A 24,741-nucleotide genomic window follows, 5' to 3' on the forward strand; every position below is an offset into this window, starting at 1 on the left:
ATACTCCATGACCTCTTTCTATGGTCTTCATGCCTCCCCTAGACTTGTGGTTGATCTACAGATTTAGATGTCAGTGACATCACTCAAAACTATCTGATTCAGTTAGCATCAATGCATAACAAACCACTCCAGAACTTACTGGCTGAACACAACCAGCACTTCTGACTGGTGGTCTCAGCAGGGACCACTCATGCAATAGGATTCACCTGGTGGGATGTGGGGGGCCAGGCTCATCTAGGAGAGTCTTGACGGGCCAACCTAGCTCCCCTAAATCTGCCAAAAATCCATCTATCAGACTAGCTGGACACCCTTTCATGGCAGTTGTAGGATTCAGGAAAGAAAGGAAAAGTGTGCTTTTTCAGGCGTCAGCCTTCACGGAATTTGTTCTGATTCTCACATATATTCATTGTTCTCTGGAGATGAGTCTTGGCTCTCTTGGCTCTCCAGCCCAGGCCCTAGAATAGTACTTATTTTTCATTTAGAAAATGAATGTGATGGTATACAGATTGCTTCATAACTTATTTTTATAATTTATCAGTATAGAATCAACCTTTTTGTTATTACAAAATGCTGCTCTATGGCAGGAATCAAATGCTACCTGCTGTTAGTTTTTTCTTTTTTTTTTTAAATTTATTTATTCATTTGAAAGTCAGTTAAACAGAGAGGAGAGGCAGAGAGAGAGAGAGAGAGAGAGAGAGAGAGAGAGAGAGAGGTCTTCCATCCGATGGTCCACTCCCCAATTGGCCACAATGGCTGGAGCTGCACCAATCTGAAGCCAGGAGCCAGGAGCTTCCTCCAGGTCTCCCACGTGGGTGCAGGGGCCCAAGGACTTGGGCCATCTTCTACTGCTTTCCTAGGCCATAGCAGAGAGCTGGATCGGAAGTGGAGAAACCAGGTTTCAAACTGGCACCCATGTGGGATGCCTGCTGTGCCACAGCACCGGCCCCTAGTTTTTTCCTTTTTTTTTTTTAAAGTTTTATTTATTTATTTGAAAGGCAGAGTAACAGAGAAGGAGAGAGAGAGAGAGAGAAAGAGATCTTTCATCGGCTGAGTCACTGCCCAAATGCTGAAATAGCCAGGGCTGGGCCAGACTGAACCAGGAGCCAGAAACTCCATTAGGGTCTCCAACAAAGGTTGTAGAGGCCCAAGAGTGTGGGCCATCTTCTACTGCTTTCACATGAATATTAGTAGCTATCTGGGTCAGAAGCTGAGCTGCTGGGACCAGAACTAGCTCTGATAGGGGACACCAGTCTTGTAGGTGGTGCCTTACCCCACTGTGCCACAATGCCAGCCCCAGAAATGGAATTCTTAAGGCAAAAGATAAACACATTTTAAAGGCTTTGATGCAGACTTGACATGGCTTTAAGCTGAGTATAAAATCATTTCAAACATTATTTCATGCCAAGTTTTAAAGGCTGTTATCATTGGGAATGAATAGGAAATTTGTTCAAGGAGCATTTTGATTTCTAATTGAGATAATCATTTGATATTTTTTCCCATTTCCATTAATGAAGTAGTCAGTTTTGTGAAAATATATCTACATTGGTAGATACTTGTTATTTAATCATCTCTGAAGGCAAAAAAGATTTATTGAAGAGTTTTATTTGATACAAAATCATTTGGATAATTTCTTAGTAGGTTATTACTACCTATGGAAACCCCACTTCTACACTTCTAAGACAAAGAGCTGATTCTCATACACTTTATTTTCGGTTTCTTCTGGCTTCCTTGGAGATATACAGCAAGATTACAACAGGCCTCACTCATGTCATTAATTTCTGTCATCCATGCGAAGAACCCTTCTGAGGATTTCTATCACTTAAGTGGCCTCTAAGAGTTTTTTCCAAATGCTCTTGATTCTAAATGGCAAAAAAGGGCTGCAGCTAGATTCATCCACACCAGACTCAGGGCCACCCTCAGCTGCAGCCCCTAACCCTGATCAGAATGGGAAGGGGTTTCACCAGCATCTCCTTATCATTTCCTGTGATCGCTTTTTGCTTTCTCCAAAAGGCAAGCATGAGGTCAGTCCTTAGCATCATCACTCAATTTAGTGGCAGTTAACGAATAGGTAGCAGAATCTCATTAGACTTTTTGGCATATTGGTATTCTCTTACTGCACTTCTGAGTCAATCCAGGTTTTTCTAAGAACTTTTTTCAGATGGTTTCTGGGAGGGAGGAGTTCAATACCTGTGCACAAGTCAACATCATTTTCAAGAGTCCTATTAAAAAGCAGAATCATGTTAGAATGGGATTATCTGAGCATAAATAGAGTTTTGAAATGTACTTCAGAGAAGTGAAGAAAGAGGTAAGAGAGAGCTGAGGAAAAAAAGAACATGCAGACTCATCCTTTGAACAAGTATAAAGTTAAATTCTTAAGATGTTAGCAAAAAGACCCCCAAGCAAGGCATCATCTTAATGTAAATTCATGAAATAAGGTCTATTATTGACCCACAAAGTACCAGAATGTTCTCTTGGCCATACTGAAGATGGATGGATTATTATTATTGTTGTTGCTTGCTTATTTACTTATTTGGGTTTAAAATAACAAAGCACATTCACTGGGGAGTATGTAAACACTGATGGGAGGGTGGAGAGGTCAGAACAGCGAGTGCAGGGAGACCTCTGTACTTCCCAGATACCTGGCTAGCACCTTTATGGTTAAATTAGGGTAGATGGAAAAATCTTGCCCATCTGTGAAAATTATTTTGGGGAATATCATCTGACTAGCAGCAAATTCTAGCCAGAAAAGGTAAGGGGCCAAGATGCTGCTCTAGCTACATCAGGCAAGACAAATTTTTGGGAAAGCCTGTGTCACAGTTTGGAGAAAAGCAGGTTACTAAGATATTTACTTTGCTTTTGAAATGCATTTGGCTGGCAGCATTTCAGTGGGGGTGCCACACAGCCTTTATCTGGCTGAATCACAAGGAGTTATACTGGAATTAAAGCTTTTTAAAAATTTTTATTTTAGGTATACAAATGTCACATAGTTCCTTTATATAGTTTTAGGAACATAGTGATACTTCTCAACTTACCCTCCCTCCTGCCCACACTCCCACCCTTGTTCATCCTCCCTCTCTCAGTTATCTCAATTTGTTTTAGGCTTACAGTTTACATGTTTCTTTTTTAAAAAAATATTTATTTATTTATTTGTAAGATAGAGTTACACAGAGAGAGGAGAGGCAGAAAGAGAGAGAGAGAGAGAGAGGGCTTCAAACTGCTGGTTCACTCCCCAGATGGCTGGAGCTGTGCTGATCGAAGCTAGGAGCTTCCTCCGGGCCTCCCACATGGGTGCAGGGGCCCAAAGACTTGGGCCATCCTCCACTGCTTTCCCAGACCACAGCAGAGAGCCGGATCAGAAGTGGAACAGCCGGGTCTCAAACTGGCGCCCATATGGCATGCCGGCGCTTCAGGCCAGGGCGTTAATCTGCTGGACCACAGTGCTGGCCCCAGTTATCTCCATTTTTACAAAATCTATTTTCAGTTTACATTATACTCATAAGACTAATCTTAAACTACATAAGCAGTTCAACAAATAGTATGAAAAAAAAAAAACCACTGTTCCTCAACAGTAGAGACAAGGACTGTAAACAATCACAGAATCTCAAAACAACAATTTCACTCCTATAGACTCTCTTTTGGGTACTGTATTGGTTACCACAGATCATGGAAAACATAATATTTGTCCTTCTGGGGCGGGGTTATTTTGCTAACTATAATGGCTTTCAGTTGCATCCACTTTTGCTAAAGGATTTTTTTTAAACCCCTGTGTAGAACTCAATTGTGTATATGTACTATAATTTCTTCATCCAGTCATCAGTTTATGGACATCTGGGTTGAATCCATATCTATATTCAGATTTCTGAGGTACCCCTGTACTATCTTCCCCAGGGGGCTATATCAGTTTACATTCCTACCAGCAGTGGATTAGGGTACCTTTTCCCCACATCCTCAACCAGCATTTATCATTTGTTGATTTCTGTATGTGAGCCATTCTAACTGGGGTGAGGTAAAACCTCATTGTGGTTTTGATTTGCATTTCCCTGATTCTAGTGATCCTGAATATTTTTTCATGTGTCTGTTGACCATTTGAATTTCCTTTTTTGAAAAATGCCTATTCAAGTCCTTTGCCCATTTCTTAACTGGATTGTTTGTTGTTGAGTTTCTTGAGCTCTTTATATATTCTGGGTATCAACTATTTATCAGTTGCGTAGTTTGCAAATAATTTCTCCATTGTGTTGGTTGCCTCTTTACTTTGTTGAGTGTTTTGTAGTGCAGAAGCTTCTTAGCTTGATGTAATCTTATTAATCAACTTTGGTTTTGATTGCCTGTGCATCTGGGGTTTTTCCCAAGAAGTCTTTGCCTATGCAATATCTTGTAAAGTTTCCCTAGGGTTTTCTAGTAATTTGATGGAATCTGCTCATTTCTGCTTGCTGTTAGCATAGAGTATCTTTTTTCATCCTTTCACTTTCCGTCTACATGTGTCTTTGTTGACATGTGTTTTTTGTAGGCATAAATAGATGGGCCTTGTTTTTTAATCCATTCATATAGCCTGTATCTTTTAATTGGAGAATTTAGGCCATTTACATTCAAACTTACTATTGGTAAGTCATGACTTGGCCCTGCCCCTTTCTCAGAAATATTGCTGTTGTTTACTTTAGATTTCCTTTATACTTGGAGATTTTTGGCCTGATGACTGTCTTTCTGTTTGTCTGTATGTAGCACATCCATAACCATGCTTTGCAAAGTTGAAGATTAAGGCACCAGGATTGAGTTTCTGGTGAAGACCCACCTTATAGATGGCACCATGCTGCTGTATCTCTGCATGATGGGAGGAGCAAGACGGTTCTCTGGGGTCTGTACTAAAAGGGAACTAATCACCACCTAAAAAACCTCACCTCCTAATACGATCATTTTTGGTTTAGAATTTCATTGTATGCTCTGACCTCAGAATCAGCCCTTAAAGCATTTGGGTGTGGCTGAAAAGCCCATGAGAGCATTTCAGGCATGGAAATCCAAGACACTGTGGCAAGAAATGATCTACATGAAGGATCTCTGTGGGTGAGACCTCAGTGGAAAGAAGGGACCATCAACGAAGGATGTACATTTCTCTGAAGGGAGAAGAGAACTTCCACTTTGCTTATGGCCTTGTCCAAATACTGATGGAGTCTCTAGTCACAAAAGGCTTCCATAGCCTTGGCAGCTCATGGCAAGAGCCTTGGATGATCACTGATGTCATAAATAAGAGTGCAGAAGACACTGTGCACTTAATCCCAAAGTAGGACCTCTGTCCTTAATGAGTTGTACTATGAGAATTAACTTCAAACTTGTTCTTAAACAGTACTTTATACATTATGTGTCTGTGGGTGCAAACTGTTGAAATCTTTACTTAGTATAGAGTTGGTCTTCTATACTTAAAGTAAATTACAATGAATCTTAATGAAGCATGGGATGGGAGTGCAAGTAGGAAGTGGGATGGGAGTTGGGGTGGGAGGGTGGGTATGGGGGAAAAGTACTATATTCCTAAAGTTGTACCTATGACATTTTCATTCATTACGTAAAAGCAAAAAGAAAACTTTAAAAAAAGAATTTCCCATATGAATTTTAGAGAAACAAAAAAATTCAGACTGAAGCAACAATTCCACTATAAAAATTAAAATTTGTCTTAAAATTTTACAAATGAAAGTGATTTTTATACTCTCTCGTGGCCCTACTTGAAAATTATATGTTTGCTTATCCTTATGTATTTATAAAGGTTGAAAAGATAAGTACTACCTTGAATTCACTCAATGACAAGTTAAATGTGTGTATGAGAACCAAGTATTAGAAGTCATTATCATGTAATTGCTCTGCATAATAATAGGAAGCATATGGTGCCTCTAACACTCAATTTAATTGAGGATCAAGTCTCAAAGGCTTACCGAGAGCCTATGAGGAGGCAATATCTCATCTTTAACGAGCAATTGTTTTTATTAAAATTTTTTGAATTTATTTGTAAGGGAGAGGAAGGGCAAGAAGGGGAAAAGGAGAGAGAGGGAGGGGGAGAGAGAGAGAGAGAGAGAGAGAGAGAGAGAGAGAGAGAGAGAGAGAGAAAGAACTCCCATATTCACTAGGTCACTTTTCAAATGCCCCAGACAGCTCCTGGAAGTCAGGAACTCAACTCAGGTCTCCCACAATTCCTTGAGGCATCATCACTACTTGCCAAGGTGGCGACTGAACTCAGGCCCTCCTATGTGGACATGTTTGTCTTAACTATTATGCCAGACACCTACCTGCAGAGCTTTTATTTGAAAGAGTGCTGCAAATGGGGTGATGAAAGAGAGAGGGTGTAAAACATCTAAACAAGATAAGATGAAGATGCCTGCCAACGTCAAATTCATCTTACCTGCCCATCCCTTTCTTTTCCCCCACCTCACCCTACCCCACCCCACCCATCCTCACCTCATTTAGATATAATGAATACAGGCTAAAATTGAAAGAAGAAAATTCATGAGACATAGCTTCACTTTTCAAGATACTGCATAGTATTGTGTGGTGAAACATAATTCTAGAAAACATACAAATGACTACAGTTTGGAGAGAGGTGGGCAGGAGATATGGATAGATAAGCGAGGATATGGAACTGCTGTTCTTGAGAACTTGTTTCCTCAACACAGATTATTGGGATGCCATTAGTGGTGCTATTAGATGGAGCAGGTGGCCCAACTGCATAGATTCTCTCTGACCTGAACCGTTACAGCTCAGGCCCTCAGCTGGAGAAGAGGTCCGTGTTGTGGATGGACAGAGTAGAGATGAAACTGAGTTAGGGACAGCTTGGAATGGAGCATTTCCTGCAGCTACATCCCAAGTGTGTTCTGAGGAAATGGAAACAACCTGAAAAAATGAAAACACACACACACACATACACACACACAACTGAGGTCCCAGGCTTTTCTCTGACCTGAAATTTCAGAGAGGGGGCAGGTGCTCCCTGAGATAGGGAACACTTTATTTATTTATTTTTTAAAGATTTTATTTATTTCATGTGAGAGGTAGAGTTACAGACAGAGGGAGAGACAGAAAGAAAGGTCTTCCTTCCGTTGGTTCATTCTCCAAATGGCTGCAACAGCTGGAGCTGTGCCCATCTGAAGCCAGGAGCCATGTACTTCTTCCCGGTCTCCCATGTGGGTGCAGGGGCCCAAGGACTTGGGCCATCTTCCACTGCTTTCCCAGGCCATAACAGAGAGCTGGATTGGAACTGGAGCAGCCGAGACTTGAAGGCAGAGGATTAACCTACTGTGCCATGGTGCCGGCCCCTAGAGGGTACACTTTATGACATCTCCATTTCTCCCTCCCACCATCATCCATTTCCATCAACCTGTGAGGTAATTCTAGCGCAGGGTATGAGATGAGGGTAAAAGTCCATCTTTTTCCATATGACTATCCAGTTGTTCCAGCACAGTTTGTTAAAAAAATTACTTTTTCTGCAATGAATTGTCTTGACGTCTTTGTTATCAGAAACTATAAACACAATGGTTTCTTTCTGATCTCTTAATTCTATTGCATTGATTTACATATTTAAATTTATGCCAGTATCACACAGTGTTAATAACTATAGCTTCATAGAAATTTTGAAATTGGGAAATGGGAGTCTTTCAGCCTTGTTGTTTTTCAAAATTGTTTTGGCTGTTCTACCTCTCTGGCAAGTCTACACAAATTTTTAGTCATGCTGATAAAAATATACCAAAAAGAGTCTATGGATTTTTTAAAAGGTTTATTTATTTATTTTAAAGATAGTTACTACCTTCGTCTGCCATGTGGATGCTAGGGGCCCAGCCATTTTTTGAGGGCTTTTCTTGGGCATGTTAGCAAAGAGCTGGATCAGAAGTAGAGCAGCATGACTCAAACCAGTATTCACACGGCATGCCAGGGATGCAGGAGGCAGCTAAACCTGTTGTGGCATAACACTGGCCCCAAATCCTGAAACTTTGGTGGGACAGGCATTTAATCTATGGATTTATTTGTAGATAACAGTCATCTTATCAATACCAAGTCTTTGAACTCATAAATATAGAGTGTTTTTTCATTTATTTAGATACTACTTCTTATTGGCAAAGTTTGAAGACTTTCAGTGCATAAGTCTTGTACTTGTTTTGTAAATTTTTTTTTGAGTATTTGACTGACTTTTATACTGTAAGGAATAGAATTATAGTGTTAAATTATTTTCAGGTTATTCCTGTTCATCTTATGATGGGTCTTAAAGGGCAAATGTGCAATGAAGGAAGGCTAATTTCCTCTCCATTTAGGAGAAAATTATAGCCAAAGATGTCAATAAATATTATGAGGTTAAAAATGTATGTTAGGGGCCGGTGCCATGGCGCAGTAGGTTAATCCTCCGCCTAGGGTGCCTGGATCCCATATGGGTGCCGGTTCTAGTCCCAGCTGCTCCTCTTCCAATCCAGCTCTCTGCTATGGCCTGGAAAAGCAGTGGAAGATGGCCTAAGTCCTTGTGCCCCTGCACCCACGTGGGAGACCTGGAGGAAGCTCCTGGCTCCTGGCTTCGGGTCGGTGCATCTCTGGCCATTGTGGCCATTTGAAGAATGAACCAGTTGATGGAAGACCTTTCTGTCTCTCCCTCTCACTATCTGTAACTCTACCTCTAAAATAAATAAATAAACATCTTTAAAAATAAATAAATAAATAAATAAATAAATAAAAGTGTATGAAAATGTATTTAAAAAAAAAAAGATGGTCCAGGTCCTTGGGCTCCTGTACCCACATGGGAGACCTGGAGGAAGCTCCTGGTTTCGGATTGGCACTGCTACCTCTCTGTAACTCTGCCTTTAAAATAAATAAATAAATCTTCAAAAATGTTAAAAAAAATAAAATTAACTTTAAAATATTTGAAATATGATATATAATTTCTAAATTTTCAAAAACTACAATAACATGGAACTGCATCTGTATAACAAAAGATAGGACAAAGAGGAATAGTTTGGCCATTTCTCATAAAACTAAACACACAGGTAACATATGGCTCAGTAATTACACTTTGGGACATTTAGCTAAGGCACATGAAAACTTCAAACTTCAGTTACTACAGAAACTCTGTACAAATGTTCATAGCATCTTTTTTGTTAATAGTAAAAAAAAAAAAACCTCAAATCTATTCAAATATCCTTTTATAAGTAAATGACTAAACAAAGTGTAGCAACCTGTATCAGAAAATATTACTCAGAAATAAAAAGGAATTAACTACTTGGATACTCCTCTGGTGAATTTTGCTGCATGAAAAAAAGCCAATACTAAAAGATTATAAAATGCATGGTTTCATTTATATAGCATTTTTCTAACTTAATGTTTTATTATCTTTTGAGTTAACATTCTTAATTTATATTATAATCAAAAGGCTTAGTGGCTCACTAAATAAAGAGTACAACAAATAAGAAGTGAAAAGACCATATTCTTTTTTTTTTTGACAGGCAGAGTGGACAGTGAGAGAGAGAGACAGAGAGAAAGGTCTTCCTTTGCCATTGGTTCACCCTCCAATGGCCGCCGCGGCTGGCGCGCTGCGGCTGGCGCACCATGCTGATCCGATGGCAGGAGCCAGGTGCTTCTCCTGGTCTCCCATGGGGTGCAGGGCCCAAGTACTTGGGCCTTCCTCCACTGCACTCCCTGGCCACAGCAGAGAGCTGGCCTGGAAGAGGGGCAACCGGGACAGAATCCGGTGCCCCGACCGGGACTAGAACCCAATGTGCTGGCGCCGCAAGGCGGAGGATTAGCCTAGTGAGCCGCGGCGCCGGCCAAAGACCATATTCTAAGAGACCAACAAATGCTTGCAAGGATGTGGAGAAAGTGTAGCTCTTATACAGAGTTGATGGGAATGTAAATTAGTGTGCCACAGAGGAAAACAGTATGGAGATTTCTGGAAAAAAAAAAAACCAAAAACTAGATAGACTGGCTGCATGACTTAGCACTCCCATTGCTGGGTATATACCCAAAATACATAAACACACTGTCTCAAAGAGATACTTGTATCACCATGTTTAAAACAGCAATGTTCACAATAGCCAAAATGTGGAATCATCAAAAATGTCCTTTATCAGATGAAAGGATAAAGAAAATATATTTTTATGTGTACACACACACACATATATACACAAACAATGAATACTTTTCATCTAAAAAGAATGAAATTCTAACATTTACATCAAAATGGTTGCAACTGGAGGACATCATACTGAACAAAATAAACCAGAAACAGACAATTACTATATGTTTTCCCTTAAGTGTGGAAGTTAGAATTTAAAATAAAAAGAAAGAAATGCTTGTTGTATCAATTTTACTGCAGATATAATTTTTGTCAAACTTTGTTGTGTATCTTTGTCAAACAAATTGTTAAGAATTATATACTACTATAGTTTTAATAATCTGTGACTGTTTTTAAAAAATTCTGTGTATGTATGAAGTTGATAATTTTTTCATTTGATTATTGGTTGTAGTCCTTGCCTATATTTCTGCTGAACTATAATCTTTTTACTTTTTGTTTGTTGAACTCTTTATTTAGTGGAGCCTTTGACTATAATGTAAATTAAAAATAAGTTATATCTAAAATAATAAAATATTGTCAAGACCATAGTCCAGTAGGAGAATAGTCAAGGGCTATAAACACTAATCAGATGAGAAGATGTTCAACTTCACTCATATAAAGTAAATTTTAAAATAGTCACAAAATTATTAAAACTGTAGTAATATATAATTTCTATCAATTTGTTGGACAAAGACTTAAACTTTGACAAAACACTGTTTATGTAGGAATACTGATACACATAGGCTTTTCTTTCTTTTTCAAATTTTAGCTTCCCCCACATAAGGAAAAACATGTAGTATTTTTCTGTTCCTTGTTTATTTTATTCCACACGATGTCCTCTAGTTGCAACCATTTTGAAGCAAGTGATAGAATTTCATTCTTTTATAGCTGAGTAGTATTCCATTGTGTGCATGTATGTATCACATTTTCTTTATCCAGTCATCTAATGATGGAGACTTTAGTAGATTCCATATTTTGGCAATTGTGAGCAGTGCTGCTATAAACATGGTGGTTTCGGTACCTCTGTGGAACAATGTGTCTATGTCTTTTGGGTATAAACCCAGTAGCGGGATTGCTAGATCATGTGGCAGGTCTATTTCTAGCTCTTAAAAAATCCCATAGTGTTTTCCACAGCAGTTGCACTAATTCACATTCCACCAGCAGTGTATACGCATTCTTTTCTCCACATCCTTGACAACATTCGTTGCTTTCTGTCTTTTGGAAAACAGCCATTCTGATAGGGGTGAGGTGATATCTCATTGTAGTTTTGATTTGCATTTTCCTGATGGCTAGTGATATTGAGCATTTTTTCATATGTTTGTTGGCCATTTGTATCTCTCCTTTTGAAAACTGTCTATTCATGTTCTTTGCTGTGATATTTGACAAAATAAGTTCCCAGAACATTCATTGGAGAAAGGATAGTTTTGTCAATAAATGGTCTGGTAAAACTGGATGTATATATATGTATAGCAGAATGAAACCAGGTACCTACTTCTCACCATATACAAAAATTAATTCAAGATATATCAAAGAACTAAATTTAAGACTTTGGACTATGAAATTTCTAGAAGAAAATGTAGGAGAAACACTTTGACATTCATGGTTATGACTTCTTGGATAAGATCTCCAAAGTGCAGGCAACAAAAGCTAATGAATTGGATTGTATCAAACTCAGACACTTCTGTACAGTAGAGAAAACAATCAATAGAGTGAAGAGACATCTGATAGAATGGGAGCAAATATTTGCAAACTATTTATTCAATAAAGGATTAAAATCCAGAATAGAACAGCAACTCAAAAAACTCAACATCATCAACAAATCAACTAATTCAGTTAAGAAATATATAGCATTTTTGAAATGGCAACATTTTGCATATGTCATTCAGCCTACTGGTTGTCAGAAGGGATTGGGGATTAGAAGGAAATGGCTTTAATCTAGAAGGCACTCAAGGAGTTCCTGTGATCATATGTATCTTAGCTGTGGTAATGGATGCACTAATCCACACAGGAAATAAAAGCACATAGAATTTAATACACAAACATTCACCAATGAATACTAGTAGAACTGGTTAAATATGAATAAGGTGGGTAGACTACATCAATTTTAGCCTTCTGTTTGTGATATAATACAGTAGTTTTGCAAAGTTAACCAATGGAATTTGGGCAAAGAGTAAAAGGGAACCTCTCCGCATTATTTCCTGAATATGCATGAGAATATACAATTACCTCAATAAAAGTTTCAGTGATAAATAAAGGAATAAGGCTAAACATGTCAGTTATTATAAATATTAGTAAGTTAAGTTCTTTTGAAAAATGGAGACATTTAAATCAATTTTTAAAAAAGGTATATTCCACTTTTAACAGACAGATGAGTAAAATAAAGTGATATAGATGGAAAATAATTAATGGAAAACACTGTACCATGAATATGCTTACAAAGATTAAGGAAGTTTAACAATGTGAGAACTGCAGAATCTGAGGAAAAAGCATCAAATAGAAAAGTAATAATTTGTGTAGATAAAAATACAATAAGAAATAATATACATTTTTTAAAAATCTCCAAACATGCTTCTAAAATAAAAACATAAAAATTCTTGGAAAAATAATAGAGAAAAAGTCACAGAATACAATTATAAATGTCTCAGAAATAATGAGATAAAATAAAAGGATAAAGATTTATATAACCAGAGATAATAATGAAAATATAGGTAAGATAAAGATTAAGGCTCTTTGGCCAACTGAGAAATCACATTCCATGAAAACAAGTATGGGGCATTGATAAAAAATTCATCTTACAGTAGATCTTGTTTTTTCTTAAAGATTTATTTATTTGTTTGAAAGTTAGATGGGGTTGGTGCTGTGGTGCAGTGGGTTAAAGCCCTGGTCTGAAGCGCTGTCATCCCATATGGGCATCGGTTCTAGTCCTGGCTGCTCCTCTTCCAATCCAGCTCTCTGCTATGGCCTGGGAAAGCAGTGGAGGATGGCCCAAGTCCTTGGGCCCCTGCACCCATGTGGGAGACCTGGAGGAAGCACCTGGCTCCTGGCTTCAGATCTGCGCAGTTCTGGCCGTTGCGGCCATTTGGGGAGTGAACCAGCAGATGGAAGACCTCTCTCTCTCTCTCTCTTCTCTCTTTCTCTCTACCTATCTGTAACTCTGTCTTTCAAATAAATAAAATAAATCTTTTTTTTTTAAAGAAAGAGTTACACACAGAGAGAAAGAGAGGTGGAGAGAGAGAGAGATGTCTTCCATCTGCTGGTTCACTCCTCAAGTGGCCGCAACGGCTGGAGCTGCACTAATCCAAAGCCAGGAGCCAGGAGCTTCTTCCAGCCCAAGTTGGGGCAGAGGCCTAAGGACATGGGCATCTTCCACTGCTTTCCCAGGCCATAGCAGAGAGCTGGATTGGAACTGGAGCAGCCAAGACATGAAGCGACGCCTGTATGGGATGCTGGCACTGCAGGCGGCGGGTTTACCTGCTATACCACAACGCCGGCCCCCTTACGTTAGATCTTAAATATCTTACTACTGTGACTTTGTCAAGCCCCTGGCTATCTTCTACAAAAGCACTCAGTGAACATTCATGTGGTAATTCTGCTTTCTTCTCTTTCCTCCCCTCCTCCCCATGAATTATCCCCAGATTAACCTTTGGAAGCAGAGCTTTATCCTTTCCCTGTTTGTAGAAATCATCAATGGGTCAGCACTGATTATGAGTAAAGGAGTAGCTATGCCTAGGCCCTTGTTGCTGTGGGTTCGTTTCTGGGAGGAGGAGCAAGGTGGGGCAAGAGGCGCGGAGTCACCACACAGACTCCGGGAGTCCAGTGAAAGTGGGCCAGAGGCGAGCAGCCCTCAGACTAGTTTATTTCAGTTGCTACAGCAGCTTATATAGCCAAGGCAGCCAATCCGGCCAAGGGGCGGTTTATGCCCTAACCAATCACAGCCTGTTGCCAGGCAGTATCTGAAGCCATCCAATCACAGCCTGTTGCCAGGCAGACTCTGTTGCCAGGTGGGTTTCAAAGCCATTCCTGAGTAACTGATGCTCACTTGCCAGTGGCCATCTTGGCATGGCCTTCTCCTTCCACCACAGGCCCTCTAAGATTTTTTGTTTAAATAATTTTATCTGGCCAGCGCCGCGGCTCGCTAGGCTAATCCTCTGCCTGTGACGCCGGCATCCCAGGATCTAGTTCCGGTTGGGGCACCAGATTCTGTCCCGGTTGCCCTCTTCCAGGCCAGCTCTCTGCTGTGGCTAGGGAGTGCAGTGGAGGATGGCCCAAGTGCTTGGGCCCTGCACCTGCATGGGAGACCGGGAGGAAGCACCTGGCTCCTGGCTTTGGATCTGTGCAGTGCGCCGGCCGTAGCGGCCACTTGGGTGAACAACGGCAAAAGGAAGACCTTTCTCTCTGTCTCTCTCTCTCTCACTGCCTAACTCTGCCTGTCAAAAAAAAATGCTAAAAACATGCTAAATACATTTTATTGTTTAGGGAAGTTTTAAGTTCACAGCAAAACTGAGCATAAAGCAGGGGGATTTCCAGTTTATGCCATGGCCTCGTACAACACAGCATGTCTTTTATCAGCACCCAACACTGAAGAATAAGACTGATACATTCGTGACATCATCACCCAAAGTCCATAATTGAAATTAGTTAAAACCCATTGTGTTTTTACAAGTGTGTAGTGACTTGTATCCACCACAAGGGTATACAGAATAGTCTCACTGTCCTAAAAATGCTTCCTGCTTTCCCCTCACCCATGGCTCCAACCCCTGGAAAACACTGGCTCTTTTGGAATGTCATATAGTTGGAATCATATATTACTTAGTCTTTCTGATTGACTTTCTCAATTGAGTACTGAGTAAGATGTAGGTGAGAGTCCTCCATGTCTTTTCATGCCTTCCTTGATAACTTCTTGTCAGCAATGAATAATAGTTCATTGTCCAGATGTACCGGATGGTTGACACTTTTTTTGCTTCACTTACTGAAGAGCATCCTGGTTACTTATAAGTTTGACAATTACAAATAAAGCTGCTATAAACATTTTGTTTGTAAGTTTTTGTTTATGTATAGGTTTTCAACTCATTTGGGTAAACACCAAGAAGCAGGATTGTGTTGGCAGAAGTATGTTTAATTTTATAAGAAAGTGTCAAATTGTCTTCCAAAGTCATTGTATGATTTTGCATTTTTATGAGCAAAGAAAGAGAGTTCATGTTACTGCATATCTTCTCCAACGTTTGGTATTGCCATAGTTCTGTATTTTGGCCATTTTGATAGGTGTTTAGTGGTATCTTTTTTTTTTTTTTTTGCAAGTGGATGTCTTTTTGTTGTAGTCCCATTTATTGCAGGCTCAACTGTTGAAAAGATCATATTTGGATTCTCAGAGAGATGTGGGACAGGATGGCAGTTGGGTGAGACTCTCCAGTGATCTCCCTAAAGAGACAACAATTTGTATAGCTATTCAAGTATCAGGTCACTTTCACAGGAGCCAAGGAAGCCAGGTGAGAGACACAGTGCCTGGATTTATTATAATATGAAAAGACATATTGAAGGAGGCAAGAAGGAAACAGGTACGGTATCACCTCTCTTAGCTCCAAGTAGTGCAAATTGGAGACAGATGTCTCTCGCTTGAGACAAGGGAGGAAATAAAATCCAGCCTTAGACTTGAAACCCAGAACCAGGCCTATTACAGTGAAACCTAGAGTTTGACAGATTAGTACCTGCAGACTGAGCCACTGGCCAGGGAACCAACTTCACCGCATCTCCAACCTGTAGCAGATAGCAGAGCAGGATCCAGCTGCTGAGTAGGGCAGGAAAATGAGTTTAGTGCTTTGCCTTGATTCTCTGAGCTTGACCAGCTGTAGTAAGACCAAGATAAAGCCCCAAGACTTCTACTCTCAGGACAGTGCTCATGGATGTAGCCCCTGTATGTGTACCACCATCAGGTGGAGATCTTTGTATTGGTGGGTTGGATGAGCATTTCAACCTGCATCACCTACCGCCTCTTTCAAGCTTGATGTGCATTCAGAGACAGTACAGGGCCCTGCAGCTGTGACACTGAGGTGTAATACAGCTTAGTGCCAGCCTAGGAAGCCAAGGGACTGCTTTGATCATTCCCCTCCCAACCATGGGCATGCAGTAAGGAGCAAAACTTGAGCCAAAGGAGTAGGGCACCAAAGTAAGTGTAGGACCATGTCTTGGATTTGGAAAAAACCGTCACTGGACAGATACTAATTATCACTGTCCCTAGGCCAGTGCCTGCAGGCAGAGTCACTGGACCTACCCCAGTCCTGAGACCTATGACTACAGTAATTGTGGCCATCAGTTGTGGTTGGTTGTAGCAGCTTTGAGCTGTAAGACCACATCAGTAGCAGGTAGCCTGTAGCAAAATGGACCTTGGCTCTTTTCCATATTATGCTCCTCTTGGGGGGGTTGTGGGTTCTGGTTGTGATTCAGCATTGGTGCATACATGGCCACAGGATGGACTACTTATTTCATTTATCTCCCCAACTGCATGCAGCTAAGTACAGTGAGAAAAACTGCCTGCTTCAAGAAAGGGAGACCTGTGTCTTGTGCATCCCTGCTGGACTTTGGGCTGGCAATACCATGCCCCAACCATTACCCTGACATTGTGAATACGTGAGTGACTGTGCTAGTACTCAGGGCCAGGGCTCACTCAACCCCAGACACAGTGAAATGATCAGTGCACCTATGACTCCACCTGCCCCATGGGCTGCTATCAAGACCCACATACTCCTCTGGGTAAGAGGGGAACATTCCATTCTCCCATTGTTGCTGCCATCAATTGTGGTGGAAGAGTTATAGGGAAATTATCCTAGCCTCCAACTAGAAATAAAGCCAAAAATAGCCTAGTAAGCCAATATCTGGAAAGAGCCATTTACCACATCTTTAGAAAAAAAGGTATTTTTTAAAAACCACAAAACCACCTGTCAAAACAGGATAAGAAACACATTGTTTCAGACTGTATAGAGTTTGATTAAACAGTTTTGTCACAGAAAAAGTGGTCGAAACAACCAAATTGCCAGATGTGTGAATATCAGTTTAGGGACATTGGAAGTATGGAAAAATAAGGCTGTATCATGCTCCCCAAGGAACACAATAATGCTTTAGTAACATACTCCAGACCAAATATAAGTGCCAGGTCACTTTCAATAGAACTTCCATTAGGTTAGCAGCCGATTTTTCTACAGAAACCTTACAGACCAGAGTGGAATGGAGAAATACTATCCAAATTCTGAAAATAAATGTCAATCAAGGATATTTTTTCATCCAAAGTTATCTTTTATTAATAAAGAGAAATAAATCTTCCTAAGACAAGAAAACTGAAAGAATTCCTCACCACTAGATCAGCCTTACAGAACATGCTTGAGGGATTCTTACATACAAACACAAATGAAAGCTAGTAAACATCAGGAAAAACATGTGAAAGTATAAAACCTACTAGAAACAGAGCAAAGAACATTAAAAATAAACAGAACCTTAAAAGATTACAGAACTAAGCTATTACTAATCAGTAATGTTGAATATAAATGGACTAAATTCCCCAATTAAAAGATTTAGACTGGGTGAATGGATTAAAAAATAAGACCCAATGATGTACGGCCAAAAAGAAACTCACTTCTTTCTGTCTCTCAAATACATATATTAAAGGAAGCCTGTACATGAACAGAGACGGCAGGAAGATTCATGAAACAATCCTATAATGTGCACGGAAACATGAAAGCAGTATTTAAAAAGTTCTAAAGTGTTTAGGGAAACACAAAAGATTTAGAAATAGCTAAAGCAACCTTGAATATAAAGAATAAAACTTGAAGCATCAGAATACCATTACAGCCCAAACAGCAAGGTACATACAGACATACAGACCAATGGAATAGAATGAAGAAATTAATATATCTTTAGCCAGTTATGTTTGACTAAGTTACATTAAAGAAAGGATAGACTGTTCAGTAAATGGCGCTGGGATAACTGTATATTGAAACTTGATTCCCCCCTTCTTCTCATCCTATTCAAAAATCAACTCAAAATTAATCAAAGCTCTAAGTGTAAGATCTGAAATTAAGAAATTGCAAGAAGAAAACAGTGGAAACACTTCAAGATGCTGATTTTTTCCAGATAAGACCCCTAAAACACAGGCAACAAAAGCAAAAATAGGCAAGTGGGATTATTCCAAACTGAGAAGCTTCTACATAGCAAAAGAAACAACCAGCAAAATTAAAAGGTAACTGACAGAATGAGAGAAAATATTTGCAATTTATTAATCTGACAAAGGATTAATATCCAAAGTATATAAGAAACAAATCATTTCAACAACAAAAACCAGACAACACAGTTAAGAACTGGGTAAAGGATTTGAACAGACATTTCTTAATAGAAGAAATACAAATGACCAACCAGCACATGAGGAAAAGCTCAATATCCCTAGACATGACTGAAGTGCAAATGAAAACCATAATGAGGTATTATCCACTTCCAGTTAGAATGGCTATTATCAAAAAAGACAAAAGATAACAAATGCTGGAAAGGATTTTCAGAAAAGGGAGCCTTCATACATTGTTGGTAGTAATGAAAATTAGTATAGCCATCATGGAGAACAATATAGAGCGTCCTTAAAAAGTTAAGAACAGATCTATCATATGATTGAGCTATCCCATTTCTTGGTATTATATCTGGAGGAAATGAAATCAGCATATCAAAGAAATACCTGCACTATATTGCAGTACTATTTACAATAGCCAAGAAATAGAATAAACATAGGTGCTTGAGAATGGATGAATGGATAAAGAAAATGTAGTATATATGCAACATGGGATATTATTCAGTCATAAGAAGAATGAAATCCTGATTTTATATAGCAAAGTGGATGGAACTGAGATCATAATGTTAAGTGAAACAAGTCAGATGAAGGAAGATAACCAGCATATGTCCTCTCTCACATGTGTAACTTAAAAAATAGTTGATCTGAACTTAGAACATTGATCACTAGAAGATGGGAAGGAGGAGGGGAAATAGAGAGGTCAGATAATGGCTACCAAAATGTAGAATCAGATAATTCTAGAGTGGGATGCCTATACTTCACAGTAATGTATTTTATACTATATACAGAATTGGAAGAGAAGAGCAGGTAGACTCCAAATGGAAAGATCAAAATAAATAGGCTAGTTGCCCAGTTTGATTATTTCATGCTGTGTTTTTGTGTTGCAATATTGTACCTTACCCTATAAAAAAGTACAAGTTAAAAGAAAAAAACGACTTTCTTTACTTCATTGTATTGCTTAAGTTGCTTTACCAAAGGCCAATTGATTATTCTCTGCTTATGTGGGTCTATTTGTGGGCTCTCTGTGCTGCTCCATTGATCTATTTTTCTTTTCTTTTGCCACTACCAAACTATATTAATTTGTGAAGCTTTATAATAAGTCTTGAAAGTTCTCTTTGTTCTTCTTCAAAATAACATTGATCATTCTGGATCTTTTGTCTCTTCATATATATTTTAGAATCAGTTCATTGACATTCACAAAATAGTTTCCTGAGGCTCTGATTGATATTACATTGAGTCTACAGATTCCAATTGGGAAGAACTGACGTCTTGGCAAATATTGAGCCTTCTCCTCCCATAAGAGAATATCTCATTATTTATTTAGTTCTTTGATTGTTTACCTCAGGATGTGTCTGTTTCTTTATATAGATCTTGTACATATTCTTGTTTAAGTTTTGCTTGTTCGCTGGTAGCTTTGTTGACTTTTGAATATAAATCTTGCATCTTGCAGCCCTACCATATACATTTGTCAATTTCGTGAATTTCTTGTTGGTTCTTTCAGATTTTCTCCACAGATAATCTTGTCATCTGAAAACAAACGCCCTCTACAATTTTCATAATTTGACCTCAACCTTGTCCTTAGGATCATTGTCTGCCATTTATCTTCTGTCACTCAATATTTATTTCTAGTATTTAAAAAGATCACAGTATTACTTCATTTTTTGTCTTTGTCCATATCCATAGGAATCAGTAGATGTAGTGGCAATATGTATAAGCTTATAAACCAGACTTTTTCTTGTTTTTACTAGCTGTGAGACATTGGGTAAGAGACTTAACACAATCCATTAGTAAAGCAGAGATATGAATAACTCCTTAGTATGTGTCAAAAGGATTAACAGGGACAGAATGCCTGGCAGAGAATAAATAAATGCTTAGTAAATACCAAATAAAATTGCAGATTTTTCTTTCATTGAATCAGTAAGTTTGAGTAACAGGTTCATGGATCTTCCAAAGGGGAGGGGTAGAAGGGGACTTAGTCAAGCCTTTCTGTGTTTTGCTTTCAATGGATAATGGCTTTTGAGATGAACAGTGTTTGAAGACCTCAGAAAAGTCACTGAGAGAAATGTGGAGAACAGGAGAGAGTGCAAGCAGATGAAGAGAGGTTCTCAGGGCAGAGGAGAGAATATGTGGCTCTACAGGCAATAGGAATCTGTTCTTTTCCACCTGGTACACCTAGAAGGATGGGCAAACCAGAAATCAAAGATAAAAACTGAATTAGCGAGGATGATCCCAGCCTCTCTAGAGATCATATCAACATCATTGAAGGAAACAGCACAATGGCAGCCTCAAAAAGACATTAGGTCTAAGACAATCAAAATGTGCCAGCAAGAGTCACTGGGAGCAGGTGGCTTATGAGTAAGGAAGTCTCTTTGATGCCTGGGAAGTTTTAAGTTCACAGAATCTTGGCATAACCCTGGGATGGGATCATTGAGGGATAAGGAGTGATTAAGGATGTATCTCCCAGTGGTCTCGCCAAGGAAGCTAGTATCATATGTTGATTTTTGGAAAACAAAGATAATAATTGTTACAAATCCAATTTTGTCAAGAGATAGACAATAACCACATTGGTATCATTCTCATCCTCATCGCCATTATTAGTATGTTATCCACACTCTCGGCTGGGCAACCTTTTTTCATGTCCATAAGCCCAAATGCTATCCACCATTTCAGGCCCAACTCCATTGCCTTCTCCATGAAGCATTGCCTGATCACTTGCTGGAATTATATCCCTCCACTGAACAAAAACATGTATTGCTTTCACTAGATCCAGCATTCATTCTTGGTGCCTATTTACACATTGTCAAGTTTCATATTAACCCAAATGTGGAAGCAAAAGTGGGATCAAACAGGAGACCTTTGAAATCTCTCCCTCTCTCCTTTACTGTAGGAATTTGGTGTTATCTAAAGGTGCCAGGGCCTGAGCCTAAGACATAGATTTCCTTTGGCTCATTCACTGTCAAGTTAGACCCTCTCTGCTAGTCCCTGTATCATTCTTGTGCATAACAGCTGAGATTGTATCTTGGTGTTGAAATGCTGAACAACTTTGAATCTTCAAGAGGAAGATAGATGCCTTCATTTCAGGAACTGAGGATAGCTTGCAATGTATGAAGGCCCCATTTGTACTACAAGCCATGAAGATCAGGGAAAGAAGATTTGATAATCTATACAAATCTATATAAATGAGTTTGGGGGTATATCATTGTTTTCTCTTGGGCAGTTAACTTTATTAGCCAATTGAGTACTGATGAGCATCACATTTGCCCTTAGTAGGTTACCCTAAAATCCAAAAATTGACTGCTGGGTATTAAGTTCTCAGTTCTATAGTAAAATTGCCTTTATAGGGCCTTGCAAAGCAGAGGGCATGGTCCTTCCATGCTCAGAGAATGGGCAGCTGCTTCAGTTCTGAATGATTTCCAAGGTTCTTCATTTCAAAATAATTTTTTTTTCCTTTAGGAATTTAGCCATTAAGTCCCTACTGGTTTAAATAGCTGTGTAACCCTGAATTTTCATTTGGGCCCTACATGAATAGCCATGAGGATCTATTCCTTTAGAAAATATATTTTTCATTCTGCCCATTGCATCTAAATGAATCTACTGCAAAGCTTTGTTTACCCACATCCATATGCAAATATTAACTTATGCAATGCAATGAAGTAAGCTTGGTGGGTTTTGGAAGAAAAATAGTACAGATAAACATTTATAAGCAATTCAAATATTAAAGAGCTTCAACATTTCTAAAGAGATTCACATGTAAGGTTTTCTGTTATGGTGCTGCAATCATTTGCAAAATACAGTTACTGAACTACATAGCTTTTATGTATAAAATTATGTTTTATGTCTGACAGCAATGAAGTCAAAGTGTTAGGTATTCATACCTTCCTTTATAATTACCCCTGGGAGATATACTCAGCTCTGTATTTTCTTTTAAGGTGATACTCTAGTAAAATACGACAGTAAATTTAAAAAACTGTCCTAAGTGTTGTTGACTATTCCTGGTCTTTAACGATAAGGATTGTTTTAAATGTTTATTCTGACATTAAGAGGCAGAATATGTCATTTTAGCCTTCTTGCATCTGGTATTTTTCCTTTAATATGACTTTTATTAAAATGTCACAGAATTTGGTTAATGTACATGCCACTCTTTTGAATCCTGATAGCTATTTTCTGTTTCTCCTTGTTTATCTGAAGTTGTATTACAGTGCAGTTTTACAGTGCAGTTCTGAAGAGTACCAGACTAAACCAGACTGAACCTGATACATTCATACCTAACGACAAGCTTCAGAAATATCAGTGAGGTTCCTAGGCTGTTATGACTTGCACTTTCATTCCCTACCATATATGGGACAAATCCTTCATAAAGATACTGGAGGAAGGGCCCAGAAAAGGGACAGATCACAGATGATCCATGTGGCACATTTGAAGATTGACTGGCTTGGGTGTGGCTGGCATGGGGAGCTGAGAGAGTGGGAAGAATTGGTGGGGAAGTGGCTGGCAAGAGACGGGGCCAGAATGGGAAAGGTTTTGTCAGTGATGTTAAGGAATTTGGATTCAGTCCAGTTGGCAGAGGGTATTTATTACATTTTTTTTTTTAAAGAAGAGAGTGATGTGATACAAAGCAGAGCTTCAGAAAGATTCATTTAATGTTGAGACAGAGAGTAGATTGCAGTAAGGAGAGCCTACAGGCAGGGAATCCAGTTAAGCAATGAGATGAAAATTTCACTGATGTTGGCCACTCAGCAAATATCTGAGGGTGTTAGACTCCAAATGGAGTGTGTTCAGTGTCATCAATCACCTATGAATATTTATTAACTTGCAGCAGATTGTGAGATTGTGTCCAGCTGAGGAAGATGGAAAGGAAAGGCTTTGTATGTGACCAAAGAGTATATATAAGACATGCAATTTAGTTGTAGTGAGCTTTCTTTTCCTCAACAGGCTCTTTCCTATTCACAACGTAGGAAATATTTAATCTACTTGTTATTGTGAGTGTTTGGCCAGATAACACATTACTGAATCTACAAAGAAAGGTTAGTTCCCGAAATTTAATCCTGGAGGTCGAAGGCCAGTAATAAATCCTCTGTGGGCTCTAGGAAACCATTTCCAATGAAGTCTTAATGATACTCACTAGAAAAATGTTAGCCAGAAGCCTATGATTTTGCATCATAATAAAAAATACTGGAAGAAAACACATGCAGTACAAGTGCTCTGTGTAATTTAAAAAATGTAATTTGGAATATCTGACATTTTCTTGTGTACCATAATAATGGATAAACATACAAAAAAGTCATAATATGCTGTTCTGGAAGAATGTGAACAATTCACTTATTAAGAATTTTTTTTTACCTGTTGAAATATACTCTTCTGAAATAAGACCAGATTTAAAAATCTTGTCTAAAAAATCTTGAAGAAAGATTGTGGCACTGGGGGAACCTGTATGGCTGGAAAAGGATACTTGTAGAGCAATTGAATTGTCAGAAAACATGCATAAAAGTGGAGAGGTACCACCACAGAAACTCCAAGCTTTGCAGAGTCCTTCAAAGTGAGTTCTGCAATGCTGAGAGAGAGGTATATGAGCATGTCCGTGAAACTGGAGGCATTAGCAGCACCTAAAGTGAGAGCCAAGGCAACTGCATAGGCTACGGTTGCTGCATTTGCTGCCAGTAAAGGACATTCTCATCCTTGAGTTGTTGAGCTACCAAAAACACAAGAGGGGATTGGATTCAATGTTATGGGAGGCAAAGAACAAAACTCATATATATATATATATATATATATATATATATATATATAATTCCAGGTGGAATTGCTGATAGCCATGGCGGTCTCAAATGAGATCAGCTCCTCTCTATGAGTGGAGTGAGTGTTGAAGGAGAACATCATGAAAAAACTATAGATCTGCTGAAAGCCGCTCAAGCAGAGGTGAACTTAATAGTATGACATACAACCAAAGTCCTGGAAGAAATGGAGTCACGTTTTGAAAAAATGTGATCCGCAAAATGCAGGCAGCAGACCTAATACAGTTCAAACTTTGTATTCCAGTTTGTTTTTTAGCTAGAGAAGTTTTACTTGTGACCTACTGAGGGCCACAGTGCCAGTGTTTGTAAAAACAAGCAGAACTTCCTGTGAGATCCTTCTTGCCATTTTACTAATGCCTATTTTTTTAAAGATTTATTTTATTTATTTGAAAGACAGAGTTACAGAGAGGGAGAGAGAGAGGAGAGAGAGAGAGAGAGAGAGAGAGAGAGAGAGAGAGAGAGAGAGGTCTTCTATCCACTGGTTCACTCCCCAGATGGCTGCAACGGCCAGAACTCCACCAATCTGAAGCCAGGAGCCAGGAACTTCTTCCAGGTCTCCC

General features: G+C 39.1%; 1 pseudogene; it reads left to right on the forward strand.

Moving 5' to 3' along the window:
* The window catches only part of LOC133775815 (protein lin-7 homolog C-like), a 91,628-nt pseudogene extending 67,151 nt beyond the window's left edge, over positions 1 to 24,477 (forward strand).
* Positions 24,478 to 24,741: the final 264 nt, after the last annotated feature.

This window comes from Lepus europaeus, chromosome 17 (genome assembly GCF_033115175.1).
Source record: "Lepus europaeus isolate LE1 chromosome 17, mLepTim1.pri, whole genome shotgun sequence".
NCBI classification, from domain to species: domain Eukaryota; kingdom Metazoa; phylum Chordata; class Mammalia; order Lagomorpha; family Leporidae; genus Lepus; species Lepus europaeus.